The sequence below is a fragment of the Saccopteryx leptura genome, chromosome 4 (genome assembly GCF_036850995.1).
Source record: "Saccopteryx leptura isolate mSacLep1 chromosome 4, mSacLep1_pri_phased_curated, whole genome shotgun sequence".
Lineage (NCBI taxonomy): Eukaryota > Metazoa > Chordata > Mammalia > Chiroptera > Emballonuridae > Saccopteryx > Saccopteryx leptura.
In genome coordinates, this window is record NC_089506.1 from 128052924 (window position 1) to 128072998 (window position 20075).

Below are 20075 nucleotides of genomic sequence, written 5' to 3' on the forward strand. Positions count from 1 at the left end.
AGTGCCTGGGCCATCTTTGCTCCAATGGTGACTTGGCTGCAGGAGGGGAAGAGAGAGACAGAGAGGAAGGAGAGAGGGAGGGGTGGAGAAGCAGATGGGTGCTTCTCCTGTGTGCCCTGGCCAGGAATCAAACCCGGGACTTCAGCACGCAAGGCCGACGCTCTACCACTGAGCGAACCAGCCAGGGCTTAACTTCTTTTATATGTATCTACTTCGTGTATTGTAAAATAGGATGTGCTTTGATTTGACAAGTATGTTGCATTTTAACAGATTTTTCATTATATAAAATGTATTCTAATTGTAGTAGTGCACGAAAAATGATCTCAAAAACAACCACAACAAATTTTTATACAGATATATCTACAGTTAATATTAGGACATTTTCTTTCCATATTCTTTGTGTACCTATTTTATTTCTCTATGTATATATACTCAGGTCCATTGGGTGTGTGTACATCTGTGTGCATAGATGTCATTACACATGATCTTATCTCTCTGTGTCCACAGTGTCTGTTATTTGTGGATATCTGTGTATGTATGTAAATGACTATGTATTCATTCATTCAGGAAACATTTATTGTATTTCTATTATGTGCCAGGCACTATGATTGACATTGGTTGCCTATAGTGAATATGTCAGACTCACTTCATGTCTTTATAAATACTACACTGTCATGGCGTAAACAGAAAAAATATATATACATAAATAAAATAATCGTAAATTAAACGAGCACTGAATTTGGTAGTGCAATATCTTTGGTGTCAGTTATGACTTATTGAGGCAAGGTTCAGTATATCAGTTTCTCAGAATGCAGAGCTGAGCTTGGATTTTCAGCAATGCATGTTTTCAGATATAAAACTGAGAAAATATAGAAGTTATGAAACAAAGACCCTGGGTGGTGTTCTGTGAGCAATAGAACCTAGCTTTTATGTGGTGACCAATGCTCAGATAAATTTGATGTCCAAAGCTTAGGAGGTCTCTCAGTCTGGACTGCTGCCATGGCACCAGAGATAGTGCATGTTTAGGAAAGGTGTCACTTTGTGCTAAAGAATTAGAAATAGTGATTATGCACCTGAATTTAAAGAGCAAAGAAAAGTCTTCTGGTGTTGTCACCACAGCAGACTAATTTATCATTTTATTATTTAATTTCCTCTGGTTTTCTCTAGTAAGTTTTTTCCCCAAAAATCAATGGCTTGCTCTCACCAGATAGCTCAGTAGTTAAAGCAAAACACCCATATGCTAATGTCATAGGTTTGCTCCTGGGTCAAGGCATATACAGAAACAGATTGATGTTTCTGACTATCTGTCTGTTTCCCTGCCCACTTCCTTCCTCTACCATTAATAATTAAATAAAAGAAAGAATGACAATGGCTTTTGTTTTTGTTTTTGCAGCTTATATTGCATAGAGGAATGAATTATGTTTTTAAAATCTCACCACAAAAAAAAATAGGTAGTAGAGTTGTAAAGTACCATATTTCCCCATGCATAACCTGTCTCCCTGTAGAAGACACACCTTCATTTTTGGGCACATAATTTGAGAAAATGATAACAAATGGGAAGAAACAGAAAATTCAAGTAAAAAATACTACAACCACTGTATGAGACGCACCCTGTTTTCAAACCACACATTTTTCAAAAAAGATGAGTCTTAAACGAGGGGTAATATGATATACACCCGCCGAATGTCTCTGTGAACATTTGATTTCTTTCTTTCTTTTTTTTTTTTTCATAGACAGGGAGAGTGTCAGAGAGAGGGATAGATAGGGACACACAGACAGGAACGTAAAGAGTTTTTTTTATTATGTTCCAGGTCACAGATCAATCATCAGTTATTTGTTGTGTCAACTTAGTTGTTCCTTGACTGGTTTATCATTGTGCCTTGACCAGGGATCTACAGCTACTGAGTGACCTCTTGCTCGAATAGTGAGCCCATTGGGCTAAAGCTGGTGAGCTTTGCTCAAACCAGATAATCCCACGCTCAAATTGGCGACCTTGGGATTTCAAATCTGGGTCCTTTGCATTCCAGTCAAATGCTCTATCCACTGAGTCATTGCCTGCTCAGGCTGTGACAAGTTTTTTCTTTTACTTTCTCTGGATTTTGTTTAGTATCCTGTTTCATAGTATTGGTGGAAAGGCTTTGTATTTTATGGGTTTTTTGCACTAAAATATATTCATCACAACATTTTTTCATAGGTTTTCTTATGTAGTTTTTCTTTCCATTAAGTTTAAAGTATTTTGTAACTTGAATTTTGATTTTGAGTGGGGTTATTTAGGACTGAATTTCTTAACTTAAAAAAGGAAGGGTTTTTCAGTTAGCTTTTAGTTCTGATTTCTATAGTACGTGTAATGACAACAAGAAACATGCTTTATATGATTTCAAAGGTTTGAAGTAGTTGAAACTTGCTTGAAAGTATATACAGGATTGCCTGTGGAAAATGTTTTCCAAATACGCTTCTCTGCTGCCATCTCGTGTTCAACTTGGGAATAACAGCTCAGAGCAGATCACCTGGAAAAATACAAAAGTTGGGTGCTGTGCGTTATCTATCAATGTTGAAACCAAGACTATTTAGAAGATAATTTATAACTTGTAAATATAAGGAATTTCTAGTTACTCTTTGCTACTTGTTTCAACTTTAACTCTAGTGAAAGCAATAGACATACCTGATATAATTTCAATCCTCTGAAGTTTGCTGAAATTTACTGCATAGCACATACAATAATGGTTGCTCTTACATGTACTTCTCTGCTGCCACCTCGTGTGCATCTTGGGAATCAAGCCTTAGTACAGATCCAAAGGTTAGGAATGGTAGTGAAGATTGTCTAAAAATGTTGATTTCAAATTGCTATTTCTGTAAATCTTTTGTGTATTCTTAGTGATTTCATTTCTGGGAATTTATCAGTTCATTTTGTTTTTTTTTTCTTTCCTTCCAGCAATGCTTTCATAAGATTTTTTCAATGTCCCTATCATATATCAGGCACTGTGCTAGAAACCACATGAGTGTTGCTGCACTAAATGTCTTTCCATTCTACTATTTTTACTTCTGTCTTTTGAACTCCTTTATTTAAATCTTCTTAATGTATTGTAAAATAGGATGTGCTTTGATTTGACAAGTATATTCAATTTCACTACATTTTTATTTTATTTTATTATATTTATTTATTTTTGTATTTTTCTGAAGCTGGAAATGGGGAGAGACAGTCAGACAGACTCCCACATGCGCCCGACCGGGATCCACCCAGCAAGCCCAACAGGGGCGATGCTCTGCCCACCAGTGGGCGATGCTCTGCCCCTCTGGGGTGTTGCTCTGCCACGACCAGAGCCACTCTAGTGCCTGGAGCAGAGGACAAGGAGCCAACACCTGCGTCCAGGCCATATATGCTCCAATGGAGCCTTGGCTGAGGGAGGGGAAGAGAGAGACAGAGAGGAAGGAAGGGGAGTGGAGAAGCAAATGGGTGATTCTCCTAAGTGCCCTGGCCAGGAATCGAACCCAGTTCCCCCACATGCCAGGCCGACGTTCTACCACTGAGCCAACCCGCCAGGGCCTGACTACTTTTTTATTATAAAACTGTATTTTTATTGCAAGTGCAAAAAATTATAAGAAAAGGCAACAACAAATTTTCATACAGAGATATCTACTGTTAATATTATGACATTATCTTTCCATATTCTTAGTGTACCTATTATATTTCTCTATCTACACATTCTAAGGTACATTGGGTGTGCATGAATCTGTGTGCATAGATATGCATTGCACATGAGCATATCTGTCTGTGTCCACAGTGTCTATCATTTTTGGATACCTGTCTATGCATGCAAATTACTATTTATACTTTCATTCATTAAAAAATTATTGTATTTTTATTATGTGCCAGGCACTGTGCTCGACACTGGTTGCCTATAATGAAAGAGACAGAATAACTTTCTCTCTCTGTGAATAATAGACTGTCATGCTGAAAACAAAGGAAGAAAATATATACATAAATAAAATAATTATAAGTTGTGACAAGCACTGGATATGGTAGTGCAATGTCTTTTTCCCAGGTTTCATTGATCAAGGCGACGTTCAGTATATCAGTTTCTAAAAAGGCAGAGCTGAGACATAAGTCTCACTTCTTCAGCAATGCATGTTCTCAGCTATAAAACTGAGAAAATTCTCAAGTGCTGAAACAAAGACCCTGGGAGGCTTTGTGTTACCAAAAGAACCTGGCTTGTAAGTGGTGACCCAGGCTCAGATAAATTCTGATGTCCAAAGCTTAGGAGGTCTCTCAGTCTGGACTGCTGCAACAGCACAAGAAAAATGTGCATGTTAGGAAAGAAGTCACACCGTGGTAAACAATCAGAAATATTGTTTATGCCCCTGATTGTCATAAGCAAAGAACAGTCTTCTGGTGTTGAAACAACAGCAGCCTAGATTATTATTTTCCTTTTTAATTACCTCAGTTTTCTTCAGTAATTATTTCCCCCTAAAGACAATGGCTTGCTATTACCAGAGAGCTGAGTAGATAGAGCATCACACCCATACACTAATGTAATAGGTTTGGATCTGGGTCTAGGCACATACAGAAACACATTGATGTTTCTGACTATCTGTCTGTCTGTTTTCCCCCCTCTTCCTCCCTCTAACATTAAGAAGTAAATGAAAGAAAAATGACAATTGCTTTTTTTGTTGTTTTTGCAGCTTAAATTGTGTAGAGGAATGAATTATGTTTTTCAAAATCTTACCCCAAAATGAAATAAGTGGTAAGGTTGTAAAGTACCTTATTTCCTCATGTAAAGTAGCCTCCCTGTATAAGAAGCACCTTAATCTTGGGGCACAAAATTTGAGAAAATGATAACAAATGCGAAGAAACAGGAAATGCAAGTAAAAATTCAACAACAACTGTATAAGATGCACCCAGTTTTCAAACCCCACATTTTAAAAAATGATGAGTTTTATAAATAGGAAAATATGGATAGAACCTCCAAATGTCTCTGTGAACATTTCTTTCTTTCTATTTTCTTTCTTTTTTACAGAGACATAGAGAGAGTCAGAGAGAGGGATAGATAGGGACAGACAGACAGAAATGGAGAAAGTTTTTATTATGTTCCATGTCACAGATCAATCATCAGTTTTTCGTTGGGACACCTTAGTTGTTCATTGACTACTCTCTCATATGTGCCTTGACCAGGGGGCTATAGCTGAACAAGTGAACCCTTGCTCGAGCCAGCGACCTTGGGCTCAGCTGTTGAGCTTTGCTAAAACAAGATGAGCCCACAATCAAGCTGACAACCTAGGTATCTCAAAACTAGGTAATGCATTCCAGTCAAATGCTCTACCCACTGTGCCACTGCCTTGTCACTCTGTGAACTTTTTTTTTTTTACATTCCCTGGATTTTATTTAGAATCCTGGTTCTTAGTATGGGTGGAAAGACCATGTATTTTAAGGATTTTTTCCCCTAAAATATATTCATCACTAAAATTTTCCATAGATTTTTTTATGTATTCTTTATTTTCATTAATTTTAAAGTATTTTGTAACTTGAATTGTGAGTTTGAGGTGGGGTTATTTAGGATTGAATTTCTTAACTTAAAAAAGAAAGGGTTTTGGCCCTGGCCAGTTGGCTCAGTAGTAGAGCATCAGCCTGGCATGCAGAAGTCCTGGGTTTGATTCCCGGCAGAACACACATGAGACGCGCCCATATGCTTCTCGAACCGTCCTCCTCTCCTTTCTCTCTGTCTCTCTCTTCCCCTCCTGCAGCCAAGGCTCCATTGGAGCAAAGATGGCCCGAGCACAGGGGATGTCTCCTTGGCCTCTGCCCCAGGTGCTAGTGTGCTCTGGTTGCAACAGAGTGATGCCCCAGAGTGGCAGAGCATCGCCCCCTGGTGGGCAGAGCATCGCCCTCGGGTGGGCGTGCCGGGTGGATCCCGTTTGGGCACATGCGGGAGTCTGTCTGACTCCCTCTCCCCACTTCCAGCTGCATAAAAATTAAAAAATATATATATATATATATATATATATATATATATATATATATATATATATATGTGAAAAAAATAAAAAAGAAAGGGTTTTTTAGTTAGTTTCTATGAATGATTACTAGAGTAAGTATAATGACAACAAGAAATATGCTTTATATGATTTCAAAGGTTAGAGGTATTTGAAACTTGCTTGAAAGAACATACAGGATTATCTGTGGAAAATGTTTTTCAAGAGCGCTTCCCTGCTGCCACCTCATGTGCACCTTGGAAATAACAGCTCAGAGCAGTTCACCTGGAAAAACACATCAGTTGGGTGTTGTGCGTTATCTATCAATGTTGAATCAAAGGCTATCTAGAAGATACTTTCATAACTTGTAAATATAAGGGAATTCTAGTTACTGTTTGCTACCTGTTTCAATGTTAACTGTAGTGTAAGCAAAAGATACACTTCATATCATTTCAATCTTCTGAAGTTTGCTGGAACTTGCTCCATAGCACGTAAAATATTGGTCTCTGTTACATGAGCTTCTCTGCTGCCACCACGTTTGCATCTTGGGAATCATGCTTCAGTTCTGGTCCAAAGGAAAGGTTTGGTAGATAAGATAGTCTACAACCATTGATTCCAATTAGCCGCTCCTGTGAAGTATTTCTGTATCCTTAGTGGATTTTTTTCTGGGAATCTATCATTTCATCTTGTTTTACTTTTTTCCATAATATACCAGGTCTTTGGTAAGAACTCATGTCTCTGCATTCAGTCCCTTCCCATTATACTATTTTTACATATGTCTTTGGAACTTTTTTTTTTAAATCTACTTATTGTATTGTAAATTATGATGTGCTTTGATTTGACAAGTATTTAGAATTTTAAGAGCTTTTTAGTATAAAAACGGTATTCTTATTGCAGAAATGCAAAAAAAAGATAAGAAAAACAAAACAGCAAATTTTCATACATAGATATCAACTGTTAACTTTAGCCATTTTCTTCCAATATTCTTTGTATACCAATTATATTTCTCTATGTATATGTAATGTACTCAGGTACATTGGGTGCATGTACCCAATGTGTGCATAGATGTGCATTGCTCATGAGCATAACTCTCTGTTTCAATAGTGTCTGTCATTTGTGGATATTTGTGTATGTATGCAAATGAATATTTATTCACTCTTCCAGTAAAAACTTATTGAATTTTCATTATATGCCAGGAATTGTGCTTGACACTGGTTGCCAATAATGAATTGGAGAGACTCACTTTCTGTCTTTATGGATATTACACTGTCATGGAGTAGAAAGAGAAAGGAAAAAATATACATAAAAAATTATAAGTTGTGACAAACACTGGATTTGGTAGTGCAATACTTTTGGTCCCAGTTGTGATTGATCGTGGCATGGTTAAGTATATCAGTTTCTCGGAAGGCAAAGCTGAAACATAAGTCTCGGTTCTTCAAGAATGCGTGATCTCAGCTATAAAACTGAGAACATTTACAAGTGATGAAACAAATAACCTGGGAGGTGTTCTGTCACCAAAATACCTAAATTGTAAGTGCTGACCAGTCTCAGATAAATTCTAAAAACCAAAGCTTTGGAGGTTTCTCAGTCTGGACTGCTGCCACAGCACAAGAAAATGTGCGCGTTATGAAAGGTGTGAATTCGTGCTCAACAATCAGAAATACTGATTGTATACGCCCCTGAGTGACAAGAGCCCAGGAAAGTCTTCTGATGTTGTCACCACAGCAGACTAGATTATTATTTTATTTTTTATTTTCCTCAGGTTGTCTCTAGTAATTTTGTCCCCGTAGAGACAATAGCTTGCTTACACCAGAGATCTCACTAGTTAGTGCATCACACTCATACTGTAATGTCATAAGATTGGTCCCAGTTCAAGGCACATACAGAAACAGATTGATGTTTCTGACTATCTGTCTGTCTTTTTTCCCCCACTTCCTCTCTCTAACATTAAAAATTAAATAAAGAAAAAATGACAATGGCTAGTTTTTTTATGTTTTCATAGCTTAAATTACATAGAAGAATGAATTATGTTTTTCCAAATCTCTCCACAAGAGGAAATAGGTAGTAAGTTTGTAAAGTACCATATTTCCCCATTCATAATATGCCTCCCTGTAGAAGACGCACCTTGATTTTAAGGCACAAAATTTGAGAAAATGATAACAAATTCAAAGAAACAGGAAATGCCAGTAAAATATACTACAACCACTATATAAGACGCACCCAGTTTTCAAACCCCACATTTTTCAAAAAAGATGAGTCTTAAACAAGGGCAAATATGGTATACACCCGCCGAATGTCTCTGTGAACCCTTTCTTCCTTTCTTTCTTTCTTTCTTTCTTTCTTTCTTTCTTTTTTTCTTTCTTTCTTTCTTTCTTTCTTGCTTCCTTTCTTTCTTTTTTGTCTTTTCTTTTTTACAGAGACAGTGAGAGAGTCAGAGAGAGGGATAGATAGGGACACACAGACAGGAAAGTAAAGAGTTTTTTTTATTATGTGCCAGGTCACAGATCAATCATCAGTTTTTTGTTGTGACAGCTTAGTTGCTCAATGACTGCTCTCTCATTGTGCCTTACACAGGGAACTACAGCTGACCCAGTAACCTCTTGCTGGAGCCAGTGAGGCCATTGGGCTAAAGCTGGTGAGCTTTGCTTAAACCAGATAAGCCCACGCTCAAGCTGGTGACCTTGGGATCTCAAACCTGGGTCCTCCGCATTCCAGTCAAATGCTCTATCCACCGTGCCAACACCTCCTCAGGCTGTGAAAATTTTTATCTTTTACTTTCTTTGGATTTTGTTTACTATCCTGTTTCATGGGATGGCTGGTAACGTTATGTATTTTAAGGTTTTTTTCCACGAAAATGTATTCACCACAATATTTTTCCATAGGTTTTCTTATGTAGATTTTATTTCCATTAAGTTTAAATAATTTTGTAACTTGAATTTTGATTTTGTGTAGGTGTTATTTAGGAGTGAATTTCTTAACTAAAAAAAGGAAGAGTTTTTTACTTAGTGTTTATTCCTAATTTCTAGAGTAAGTGTAATGACAAGAAGAAACATGTTTTATATCATTTCAAAGGTTTGAGGTACTTGAAACTTGCTTGAAATAAAATACAGGATTACCTGTGGGAAAATATTTTCCAAGTGCACTTCTCTGCTGCCAACCCGTGTTCACGTTGTGAATAACAGCTCAGAGCAGTTCACCTGAAAAAACACAGCAGTTGGGAGTTGTGCTTTATCTATCAATGTTGAAACCAAGACTATTTAGAAGATACTTTTATAACTTGTAAATACAAGGAATTTCCAGTTACTGTTTGCTACTCGTTTCAACGTTAACTCTAGTGAAAGCAATAGACATATTTGATATTATTTCAATCCTCTGAAGTTGGCTGAAACTTGCTGCATAGCACATACAATAATGGTCTCTGTTACATGTGCTTCTCTGCTGCCACCTCGTGTGCATCTTGGGAATCACGTCTCAGAACAGATCCAAAGGAAAGAAATAGTATATAGGTTTGTCTACAAATGTTGATTCCAATTTGCCGGTTCTGTAAATATTTTGTGTATTCTTAGTGATTTGATTTCTGGGAATCTATCGGTTCATCTTGTTTTTCTTCTTTCCTTCCAGCAATGCTTTCATAAAGCCCTTGAATGTTCCCATCATATACCAGGCACTGTGCTAGGAACTCTATGTGTAGTTGGTGCACTCGATGCCCTCCCATTCTACTATTTTTACTTCTGCTTTTGGACTCCGTTATTTAAATCTTCTTAATGTATTGTAAAATAAGATGTGCTTTGATTTGAAAAGTATGTGAATGTAACTGCTTTTTTATTATAAAAACTGTATTCTTATTGCAGAAGTGCAAGAAAAAATGAATAGAACACAAAACAACAAATATTCATGCAGAGATAACTACTGTTAATATTATGACATTATCTTTCCAAATTCTTAGTGTACCTATTATATTTATATATCTATACATACTAAGGTACATTGGATGTGCATACATCTGTGTGTAAAAATGTGCATTGAATATGAGCATATCTCTCTGGGTCCACAGTTTCTATCATTTGGAGATACCTGTGTATGCATGCAAATTACTATTTCTTCTTTCATTCACTAAAAAGCTTTTTGTGTTTTTATTATGTTCCAGGCACTGAGCTCTACACTGGTTGCCTAAAGTGAAAGAGACAGATGGTCTATATGAATAATACACAGCCATGCTGTAGACAGAGGAAGAAAATTATACATAAATAAAATAATTATAAGATGTGATAAGCACTGGATATAGTAATGCAATGTCTTGTTCCTATTTTTCATTGATTGTGGCGATGGTCAGTATATCAGTTTATCAAAAGGAAGAGCTGAGACCTGAGTCTGAGGTCTTCAGCAATGCGTGTTCTCAGCTATAAAACAGAGAAAATTCTCAAGCGCTGAAACAAAGACCCTGGGATGTGTTTTGTAAGCAAAAGAACCTAGCTTGTAAGTGGTGACCCAGGCTCAGATAAATTCTGATGTCCAAAGCTTAGGAGGTCTCTCAGTCTGGACTGCTGCAACAGCACAAGAAAAAAGTGCATGTTAAAAAAGGGGTCACATCGTGGAAAACAATCTGAAATATTTTTTATGCCCCTAACAGTCAAGAGAAAAAAGTCTTCTGGTGTTGTCACCACAGCAGACTAGATTATTGTTTTCTTTTTAATTACCTCAGTTTTTCTCTAGTAATTTTTCTCCCTAGATACAATGGCTTGATATCACCAGAGAGCTCAGTAGATAGAGCATCACACACATACACTAATGTCATAGCTTTGGTCCTTGGTCTAGGCACATACAGAAACACATTGATGTTTCTGACTATCTGTGTGTCTGTTTTCTGCCCTAATTCTCACTCTAACATTAATAACTCAATAAAAGAAAAATGACAATGGCTTTTTTTGGTTTTTCTGCAGCTTAAATTGTGTGGAGGAAGGAATTATTTTTTTCAAAATCTCACTCCAAGAGGAAATAAGTGGTAACGTTGTAAAGTACCATATCTTCCCATGTATAAGTAGCCTCCATCTATAAGTAGCACCTTAATTTTGAGGCACAAAATTTGAGAAAATGATAACAAATGCGAAGAAACAGGAAATGCAAGTAAAAATACAACAACCACTGTATACGATGCACCCAGTTTTCAAACCCCACATTTTTAAAAATAATGAGTTTTATATAGAGGAAAATATGGATAGAAACTACAAATGTCTCTGTGAACATTTCTTTCTTTCCTTTTTTTCTTTTGTCCAGAGTCATAGAGAGAGTGAGAAAGGGGGATAGATAGGGACAGACAGACAAGAATGGAGAAAATTTTTTATTATGTGCCAGGTCACAGATCAATCATCTTTTTTTCGTAAGGACACCTTAGTTGTTCATTGACTGCTCTCTCATATGTGCCTTGACCAGGGGGCTACAGCTGACTGAGTGACCCCTTCCTTGAGCCAGCGACATTGGGATCAAGCTGTTGAGCTTTGCTAAAACGAGATGAGCCCACGCTCAAGCTGGTGAATTTGGGATCTCAAATCTGGGTACTGCGCATTCCAGTCAAATGCTCTACCCACTGCACCACTGCCTTGTCAGTCTGTGAATATTTTGTTTTTTTTACATTCTCTGGATTTTATTTAGTATCCTGGTTCTTAGTATGGTTGGAAAGGCTGTGTATTTTAAGGTTTTATTCCTCTAAAATATATTCATCACTACATTTTTTATAGATTTTCTTATGTAGTTTTCTTTTCATTAATTTTAAGGCATTTTGCAACTTGAATTGTGATTTTGAGGGGTGTTATTTAGGAGTGAATTTCATTACCTTAAAAAAAGGGATTTTAGAAAATTTCTAATACTGTTTAGTATATTAAGTGTAATGACGACCAGAAACATGCTTTATATCATTTCTAAGGCTAGAGGTAGTTGAAACTTGCTTGAAAGAACATACAGGATTATCTGTGGAAAATGTTTTCCAACAGCGCTTCCCTGCTGCCACCTCGTGTGCACCTTGGAAATAACAGCTAAGAGCAGTTCACCTGGAAAAACACATCAGATGGGTGTTGTGCGTTATCTATCAATGTTGAATTGAAGGCTATCTAGAAGATACTTTCATAACTTGTAAATATAAGGGAATTCTAGTTACTGTTTGCTACCTGTTTCAATGTTAACTGTAGTGTAAGCAAGAGATACACTTCATATCATTTCAATCTTCTGAAGTTTGCTGGAACTTGCTCCATAGCACATAAAATATTGGTCTCTGTTATATGTGCTTCTCTGCTGCCACCTCGTTTGCATCTTGGGAATCATGCTTTGCTACAGGTCCAAAGGAAAGGTTCGGTGGATAAGTTTGTCTACAACCATTGATTCCAATTAGCCGCTTCTGTGAAGTATTTCTGTATTTTTAGTGGGTTTTTTTCTGGGAATCTATCGTTTCATCTTCTTTTACTTTTTTCCTTCCAGCCATGCTTTCATAAAGCTTTTGAAAGTGCCCTTCATATACCAGGCACTGTGCTAAGAATTCATGTCCTTGCCTTCAGTCACTTCCCATTCTACTATTTTTACATCTGTCTGTTGAACTTTTTTAATTTAAATCTACTTAATGTATTGTAAATTCTGATGTGCTTTGATTTGACAAGTATTTAGAATTTTAACAGCTTTTTAGTATAAAAATGGTATTATTATTGCAGAAATGCAAAAAAAATGATAAGAAAAATAAAACAACAAATTTTCATACATAGATATCAACTGTTAACTTTAGCCATTTTCTTTCCATATTCTGTGTGTACCAATTATATTACTCTATGTATATGTACACAGGTATATTAGGTGCATGTACCCAATGTGTGCATAGATGTGCATTGCACATGAGCATACCTCTCTGATTTAAGTGTCTGTCATTTGTGGATATTTGTGTACCTATGCAAATGAATATTTAGTCACTCTTCCAGTAAAAACTTATTGAATTTTCATTATATGCCAGGCATTGTGCTTGACACTGTTTGCCATAGTGAATGAGAGAGACTCACTTTCTGTCTTTATGGATATTACACTGTCATGGAGTAGAAAGAGGAAGGAAAAAATATACATAAAGGAATTATAAGTTGTGACAAACACTGGATTTGGTAGTGCAATAACTTTGGTCCCAGTTGTGATTGATCGTGGCATGGTTAAGTATATCAGTTTCTCGGAAGACAAAGCTGAGACATAAGTCTCGGTTCTTCAGGAATGCGTGATCTCAGCTATAAAACTGAGAACATTTACAAGTGATGCAACTAATAACCTTGGAGGTGTTCTGTGACCAAAAGAACCTAAATTGTAAGTGCTGACCAGGCTCAGATATATTCTGAAAACCAAAGCTTTGGAGGTTTCTCAGTCTGGACTGCTGCCAGGGCACAAGAAAAAGTGCGCGTTAGGAAAGGTGTGAATTCCTGCTTAACAATCAGAAATACTGATTGTATACGCCCCTGACTGACAAGAGCCTAGGAAAGTCTTCTGATGTTGTCACCACAGCAAATTGGTTATTATTTTATATTTTATTTGCCTCAGGTTGTCTCTAGTAATTTTGTCCCCCTAGAGACAATGGCTTGCTTACACCAGAGAGCTCACTAGTTAGAGCATCACACTCATACAGTTATGTCATAAGATTGGTCCCTGTTCAAAGCACATAAAGAAACAGATTGTTGTTTCTGACTATCTGTCTGTCTTTTTCCTTCCACTTCCTCTCTCTAACATTAAAAATTAAATAAAAGAAAAAAATACAATGGCTATTTTTTTGTTGTTTTCGCACCTTAAGTTGCATAGAAGAATGAATTATGTTTTTCCAAATCTCTCCACAAGAGAAAATAGGTAGTAAGTTTGTAAAGTACCATATTTCCCCATGCATAATATGCCTCCCTGTAGAAGACGCACCTTGATTTTGGGGCACCAAATTTGAGAAAATGATAACAAATGCGAAGAAACTGGAAATGCAAGTAAAATATACTACAATCACTGTATAAGACGCACCCAGTATTCAAACCCAACATTTTTCAAAAAAGATGAGTCTTAAAGGAGGGCAAATATGGTATACACCCGCCGAATGTCTCTGTGAACCCTTCCTTTCTTTCTTTCTTTCTTTCTTTCTTTCTTTCTTTCTTTCTTTCTTTTTTTCTTTCTTTCTTTTTTTGTCTTTTCTTTTTTACAGAGACAGTGAGAGAGTCAGAGAGAGGGATAAATAGGGCAAACAGACAGGAAGGTCAAAAGTATTTTTTTTTATTATGTGCCAGGTCACAGGTCAATCATCAGTTTTATGTTGTGACATCTTAGTTGCTCATTGACTGCTCTCTCATTGTGCCTTAAACAGGGAACTACAGCTGACCCAGTAACCTCTTGCTCAAGCCAGTGAGCCCATTGGCCTAAAGCTGGTGATCTTTGCTTAAACCAGATAAGCCCACGCTCAAGCTGGCAACCTTGGGATCTCAAACCTGGGTCCTCCGCATTCCAGTCAAATGCTCTATCCACCGCGCCACCACCTCCTCAGGCTGTGAAAATTTTTATCTTTTACTTTCTCTGGATTTTGTTTAGTATCCTGTTTCATAGGATGGCTAGTAACGTTGTGTATTTTAAGGTTTTTTTCCACTACAATGTATTCATCACAACATTTTTCTATAGGTTTTCTTATGTAGATTTTATTTCCATTAAGTTTAAAGTATTTTGTAACTTGAATTTTGATTTTGAGTGGGGGTTATTTAGGAGTGAATTTCTTAACTTAAAAAAGGAAGAGTTTTTTAGTTAGTTTTTATTACTGATTTCTAGAGTAAGTGTAATGACAAGAAGAAACATGTTTTATATCATTTCAAAGGTTTGAGGTACTTGAAACTTGCTTGAAAGAAAATACAGGATTGTCTGTGGGAAATGTTTTCCAAGTGCACTTCTCTGCTGCCACCTTGTGTTCACCTTGGGAATAACAGCTCAGAGCAGTTCACCTGAAAAAAACACAGCAGTTGGGAGTTGTGCTTTATCTATCAATGTTGAAACCAAGACTATTTAGAAAATACTTTTATAACTTGTAAATACAAGGAATTTCCAGTTACTGTTTGCTACTCGTTTCAACGTTAACTCTAGTGAAAGCAATAAACATATTTGATATTATTTCAATCCTCTGAAGTTGGCTGAAACTTGCTGCATAGCACATACAATAATGGTCTCTGTTACATGTGCTTCTCTGCTGCCACCTCGTGTGCATCTTGGGAATCACGTCTCAGAACAGATCCAAAGGAAAGAAATAGTAGATAGGTTTGTCTACAAATGTTGATTCCAATTTGCCGGTTCTGTAAATATTTTGTGTATTCTTAGTGATTTGATTTCTGGGAATCTATCAGTTCATCTTGTTTTTCTTTTTTCCATCCAGCAATGCTTTCATAAAGCTCTTGAATGTTGCCATCATATACCAGGCACTGTGCTAGGAACTCTATGAGTAGCTGGTGCACTCAATGTCTTCCCATTCTACTGTTTTTACTTCTGCTTTTGGACTCCTTTATTTGAATCTTCTTAATGTATTGTAAAATAAGATGTGCTTTGATTTGAAAAGTATGTGAATGTAACTGCTTTTTTATTATAAAAACTGTATTCTTATTGCAGAAGTGCAAGAAAAAATGAATAGAATACAAAACAACAAATTTTTATGCAGATATAACTACTGTTAATATTATGACATTATCTTTCCACACTCTTAGTTTACCTATTATATTCCTATATCTATACGTATTAAGGTACATTGGGTGTGCATACATCTGTGTGTATGGATGTGCATTGCATATGAGCATATCTCTCTGGGTCCACAGTTTCTATCATTTGGGGATACCTGTGTATGTATGCAAATTACTATTTCTTCTTTCATTCACTAAATAGCTTTTTGTGTTTTTATTATGTCCCAGGCACTGAGCTCTACACTGGTTGCCTAAAGTGAAAGAGTCAGATGGACTATATGATTAATACACAGCCATGCTGTAGACAGAGGAAGAAAAATATACATAAATAAAATAATTATTAGATGTGATAAGCACTGGATATATTAGTGCAATGTCTTGTTCCTAGTTTCCATTGATCGTGGCGATGTTCAGTATATCAGTTTCTCGAAAGGAAAAGCTGAGACCTAAGACTCAGGTCTTCAGCAATGCGTGTTCTCGGCTATAAAATTGAGAAAATTATCAAGCGCTGAAACAAAGACCATGGGAGGTGTTTTGTGAGCAAAAGAACCTAGCTTGTAAGTGGAGACCCAGGCTCAGATAAATTGCAATGTCCAATACTTAGGAGGTCTCTCAATCTGGACTGCTGCAACAGCACAAGAAAAAAGTGCGTGTTAAAAAAAGGGTCACATCGTGGTAAACAATCAGAAACATTTTTTATGCCCCTAACAGTCAAGAGCAAAGAAAACTCTTCTGGCATTGTCACAACAGCAGACTAGATTATTGTTTTCTTTTTAATTACCTCAGTTTTTCTCTAGTAATTTTTCTCCCTAGATGCAATGGCTTGATATCACCAGAGAGCTCAGTAGATAGAGCATAACACACATACACTAATTTCATAGCTTTGGTCCTTGCTCTAGGCACATACAGAAACACATTGATGTTTCTGACTATCTGTGTGTCTGTTTTCACCCCTCATTCTCACTCTAACATTAATAACTCAGTAAAAGAAAAATGACAATTCCTTTTTCTGTATTTTTTTTTCAGCTTAAATTGCGTAGAGAAATGAATTATTTTTTTCAAAATCTCACTCCAAGAGGAAATAAGTGGTAACGTAGTAAAGTACCATATCTCCCCATGTAAAAGTAGCCTCCCTCTATAAGTAGCACCTTAATTTGGGGGCACAAAATTTGAGAAAATGATAACCAATGCGAAGAAACAGGAAATGCAAGTAAAAATACAACAACCACTGTATATGATGCACCCAGGTTTCAAACCCCACATTTTAAAAATTGAAGAGTTTTATTTATAGGAAAATATGGATAGAAACTCCAAATGTCTCTGTGAACATTTCTTTCTTTCCTTTTTTTCTTTTTTCCAGAGTCATAGAGAGAGAGAGAAAGGGAGATAGATAGGGACAGACAGACAAGAATGGAGAAAATTTTTTATTATGTGCCAGGTCACAGATCAATCATCTTTTTTTCATAAGGACACCTTAGTTGTTCATTGACTGCTCTCTCATATGTGCCTTGACCAGGGGGCTACAGCTGACCGAGTGACCCCTTGCTCGAGCCAGCGACATTGGGATCAAGCTGTTGAGCTTTGCTAAAACGAGATGAGCCCACGCTTGAGCTGGCGAATTTGGGATCTCAAACCTGGGTACTGCGCATTCCAGTCAAATGCTCTACCCACTGCGCAACTGCCTTGTCAGTCTGTGAACATTTTGTTTCTTTTACATTCTCTGGATTTTATTTAGTATCCTGGTTCTTAGTATGGGTGGAAAGGCTGTGAATTTTAAGGTTTTATTCCTCTAAAATATATTCATCACTACATTTTTTATAGATTTTCTAATGTAGTTTTTTATTTTCATTAATTTTAAGGTATTTTGCAACTTGAATTGTGATTTTGAGGGGTGTTATTTAAGAGTGAATTTCATTACCTTAAAAAAGGGATTTTAGTTAATTTCTATTACTGTTTATTATATTAAGTGTAATGATGACCAGAAACATGCTTTATATCATATCTAAGGTTAGAGGTAGTTGAAACTTGCTTGAAAGAACATACAGGATTATCTCTGGAAAATGTTTTCCAAGAGCGCTTCCCTGCTGCCACCTCATGTGCACCTTGGAAATAACAGCTAAGAGCAGTTCACCTGGAAAAACACAGCAGTTGGGTGTTGTGCGTTATCTATCAATGTTGAATCGAAGGCTATCTAGAAGATACTTTCATAAGGGAATTCTAGTTACTGTTTGCTACCTGTTTCAATGTTAACTGTAGTGTAAGCAAGAGATACACTTCATATCATTTTAATCTTCTGAAGTTTGCTGGAACTTGCTCCATAGCACATAAAATATTGGTCTCTGTTACATGTGCTTCTCTGCTACCACCTCATTTGCATCTTGGGAATCATGCTTCAGTTCAGGTCCAAAGGAAAGTTTTGGTAGGTAAGATTGTCTACAACCATTGATTCCAATTAGCCGCTCCTGTGAAGTATTTCTGTATCCTTAGTGCGTTTTTTTCTGGGAATCTCTCGTTTCATCTTGTTTTACTTTTTTCCTTCCAGCCATGCTTTCATAAAGCTTTTGAAAATGCCCTTCATATACCAGGCACTGTGCTACGAACTCATGTCCCTGCCTTCAGTCACTTCCCATTCTACTCTTTTTACATGTGTCTTTTGAACTTCTTTAATTCAAATCTACTTAATGTATTGTAAATTATGATATGCTTTGATTTGACAATTATTTAGAATTTTAAGAGCTTTTTAGTATAAAAACGGTATTCTTATTGCAGAAATTCAAAAAAAAGATAAGTGAAACAAAACAACAAATTTTCATACATAGATATCAACTGTTAACTTTAGCCATTTTCTTTCCATATTCTTTGTGTACCAATTATATTTCTCTATGTATATGTACTCAGGTACATTGGGTGCGTGTACCCAAAGTGTGCATAGATGTGCATTGCACATGAGCATACCTCTCTGTTTCAATAGTGTCTGTCATTTGTGGATATTTGTGTACCTATGCAAATGAATATTTAGTCACTCTTCCAGTAAAAACTTATTGAATTTTCATTATATGCCAGGCTTGTGCTCGACACTGGTTTCCATAGTGAATGGGAGAGACTCACTTTCTGTCTTTATGCATATTACACTGTCATGGAGTAGAAAGAGGAAAAAATATATACATAAAAAATTATAAGTTGTGACAAACACTGGATTTGGTAGTGCAATAACTTTGGTCCCAGTTGTGATTGATCGTGGCATGGTTAAGTATATCAGTTTCTCGGAAGACAAAGCTGAGACATAAGTCTCGGTTCTTCAGGAATGCGTGATCTCAGCTATAAAACTGAGAACATTTACAAGTAATGAAACAAATAACCTGGGAGGTGAACTGTCACCAAAAGAACCTAAATTGTAAGTGCTGACCAGGCTCAGATAAATTCTGAAAACCAAAGCTTAGGAGGTTTCTCAGTCTGGACTGCTGCCACGGCACAAGAAAAAGTGCATGTTAGGAAAGGTGTGAATTCGTGCTCAACAATCAGAAATACTGATTGTATATTTTCCTGACTGACAAGAGCCTAGAAAAGTCTTCTGATGTTGTCACCACAGCAGACTAGATTATTATTTTATTTTTTATTTGCCTCAGGTTGTCTCTAGTAATTTTGTCCCCCTAGAGACAATGGCTTGCTTACACCAGAGAGCTCACTAGTTAGTGCATCACACTCATACAGGTATGTCATAGGATTGGTCCCGGTTCAAGGCACATACAGAAACAGATTGATGTTTCTGACTATCTGTCTGTGTTTTTCCTCCCACTTCCTCTCTCTAAGATTAAAAATTAAATAAAAGAAAAAATGACAATGGCTATTTTTTTGTTGTTTTTGCAGCTTAAATTGCATAGAAGAATGAATTATGTTTTTCCAAATCTCTCCACAAGAGAAAATAGGTAGTAAGTTTGTAAAGTACCATATTTCCCCATTCATAATATGCCTCCCTGTAGAAGACGCACCTTGATTTTGGGGCACAAAATATGAGAAAATGATAACAAATGCAAAGAAACAGGAAATGCAAGTAAAATATACTATATGTTTAAGACACACCCAGTTTTCAAACCCCACATTTTTCAAAAAAGATGAGTCTTAAACGACGGCATAGATGATTAACACCCGCCAAATGTCTCTGTAAACCCTTTCCTTCTTTCTTTCTTTCTTTCTTTCTTTCTTTCTTTCTTTCTTTCTTTCTTTTTTCTTTCTATCTTCTTTCTTTCTTTTTTTGTCTCTTCTTTATTACAGAGACAGTGAGAGAGTCAGAGAGAGGGATACATAGGGCAAACAGACAGGAAGGTAAAGAGGTTTTTTTAATTATGTGCCAGGTCACAGATCAATCATCAGTTTTATGTTGTGACATCTTAGTTGCTCAATGACTGCTCTCTC